This window comes from Triticum aestivum, chromosome 2D, assembly GCF_018294505.1.
Source record: "Triticum aestivum cultivar Chinese Spring chromosome 2D, IWGSC CS RefSeq v2.1, whole genome shotgun sequence".
NCBI lineage: Eukaryota > Viridiplantae > Streptophyta > Magnoliopsida > Poales > Poaceae > Triticum > Triticum aestivum.
In genome coordinates this window covers 581,429,938-581,432,494 of record NC_057799.1, presented here as the reverse complement: position 1 = coordinate 581,432,494, position 2,557 = coordinate 581,429,938, and the positions used below count along the sequence as shown (strand labels likewise).

General features: G+C 39.1%; 1 long non-coding RNA gene across 1 annotated transcript; it reads left to right on the top strand.

The window, feature by feature from the left end:
- The first annotated feature begins 141 nt into the window (after nt 1–141).
- On the top strand, nt 142–2,357 carry LOC123050142 (uncharacterized). The gene is made up of 3 exons (XR_006423715.1): nt 142–431; nt 992–1,072; nt 2,052–2,357. It is a non-coding gene; the product is annotated as an uncharacterized lncRNA (long non-coding RNA).
- Nucleotides 2,358–2,557: the final 200 nt, after the last annotated feature.

Here is a 2,557-nt window from a genome sequence, read left to right as displayed (position 1 = left end):
GGGAGGGTTGTGTGAGCCATTCTACATTGGAATCCATATAACTTTGAAAAGGTCGGCTGTGGTCCTTATTTGATTCTTCATTTTATTCTCTCAGAATGCCATATGATATTTAATAACAAGAAATCATATGCTTGCAGGACGCCACCATGTCGTCTCTCTCTAACCGCCCCTGCCATCGTCTTGGTTTGGTTGGTTGCCGTTGTGTCTCCCGCCAGTTCGCCCGTCGCCATCGCTGGAAGGGTTGTGTAGGCCGCCACTCATGACACTACTCTGCGGTGACCAGTGAAGACCATGGCATCGAGACAGCCCAAAAGGGAAACACCGCCGGCCACGGCGCCAGTGGAGGCCTCCCTGTCTGCCGGTGACTGGTTATCGCAGCCGCCACTACCGTTGTCGCGCTCCCTGCTGCTCCGCACCACACTGCCAAACAGGTTTGTATGCCTTGCCGGTCCCTTCTTCCTTGCACTCAGGATGAGTTGATGTCGTGCTCTGCCTCTCCTTCTCCAATGCTTCTTGCAGTGAAATGATAAAGTTAAGAGAGTTCATTGAGACTGAAAATAACCAAGAGTCGGTGCCTCTCTTTCCACCTTTGAACCAAGAGTCGGTGCCTCTCTTTCCACCTTTGAACCAAGAGTAGGTGCCTCTCTTTCCACCTTTGAGGGACGTCTAGGACTTAAATGTAGGTCTACAATCTACTCTTGCACCTTCCTTCCTAAGTGTGCCTTTATGTTGTAGAATATGGTACAAAGTCTTTGCCATCACTTCATGTCCCTTTAGAACTCTAGCAACAAAAAACCGAGTGCCTGGTAGTAACTTTATGATTTAAGAAAAGTGTGAGTGTTGTGCTATAATTTTCGATAATAGAACCTTATGGTATAGCTCCTAAAGTCCCAGGTCTTGATGAGGCAAGTAGGAGTAACGATATCTTATGTCTAGGACTTAAGATGGATGCTACATTTTGTTAATAAAGCCTTTTTACTTGCACATGCAGGTGAATTGTTATCTTTTGAGATATAGGATTGCTCCAAGAAGCACTATGGGTCTGAGTGTCTAATAGATGTGTAGTTTATAGGTAAGTTTAAACTGAATATGGGATACCCTTATTTCTTCACTTTTATATTTTGAGATTGGTATTCATATTATGCTTAAATCTCAAGCGCTCTAAGAAGTACTATGGGTCTGAGTGTCCGAAAGATGTGTAGTTTATAGGTAAGTTGCAACTGAATCTCGGAGACGCTTATTATCTTTATAGGTAAGTTACATGATTAATTAAAACTCACTTCTTGGTGTTTCCTTTAAGTGACTGAAAATATAATGTACAATTTTATCCATAATGTATTCATCTTTTGCACCAATTAATTGTATTTTTAGCCTTTATTTGTATTCGACCTAAAATAGATTGGATATGACTTGATCCGACTCACAAGTCATCATTGCATAGGATTAGGCCGGGGTGACAAAGTGTCCAATACCACCCCTTTCTTTTCAAGTTGGTTACATGTGTTCGTTACATTAATTTTTCTGTACTCTCTTTCTCTTCTGTTGTACAATACATTTTGCTTATGATTTCTTATTGAAGTGGTAAATTTTAGTTGCTATGGGTCATGTTTGGATTCTCTGTGAAAAGCATAATGATTTTCCCACATCCCAGTGAGGTGCATATTAGATAGTAAAGTTTTGTCAATTGGTAGATGTTTTCTTGATATAGAATTGTACTTTAGTTTGGCTGAAATATAATCTATGTACTCCTTCAGTTATTCCCCCAGCAAGCACATACATCTAATGTTCTTTTTTGTTACACCACCACAACTTGATTTTCCAACTTCCCTCTGAACCAGAAATTATATGCAAACTGAAAGTTTAAACTGTTACATTAAAAGAGCATAGGTATCTCAGCTTTGTTATTCTATTTCTGAGCATAGGTAATGTCCATAGTGATTGCAATTAGTATCTTTTAGACATTGGTTGTTGGCTATATTTCTATATTTGTCAGTATTGTTTTTCTACTCATTTATGTAGCACTAATGTGGTTCTTTGTTGCTTCTTTGCAGGCATTTGTTTAAGTCAAAGGCAACAGGAAGGCACTCCTTATGTACGTCGAGTATTATTTTTTGTCTACAATACTTCTTGAGAATGGATCAGGATGAGCCAACTAAATCATGTACTATGTATATACTGGTGGTGTCTATAAGGAGAACATTCCCGTCTATATCTGAATCTATGAACTATTATATCGATGATGTCAAGTTATGTCTACATAGTCCGGTCTATCTGAATCTATGAACTATTATATCGATGATGTCAAGTTATGTCTACATAGCCTGTCTTCGTATGCTTATATAAGCTCAATGTATCCTTTGTACTGCTGTTCTTCGTTGACATAAAACATATGCTCATTTTCAGATAAATTTTCATGTGACTACCAATGTTATAAACCAGAATTCTCTTTCTAAGATGCTTATGTCTAAACTGTTCATGTTCGTCATCTTTCCAGTATATGTGACGCCCCCGATTCAATCGTACACTAATCATACATGCAAACATGTACGATCAAGAT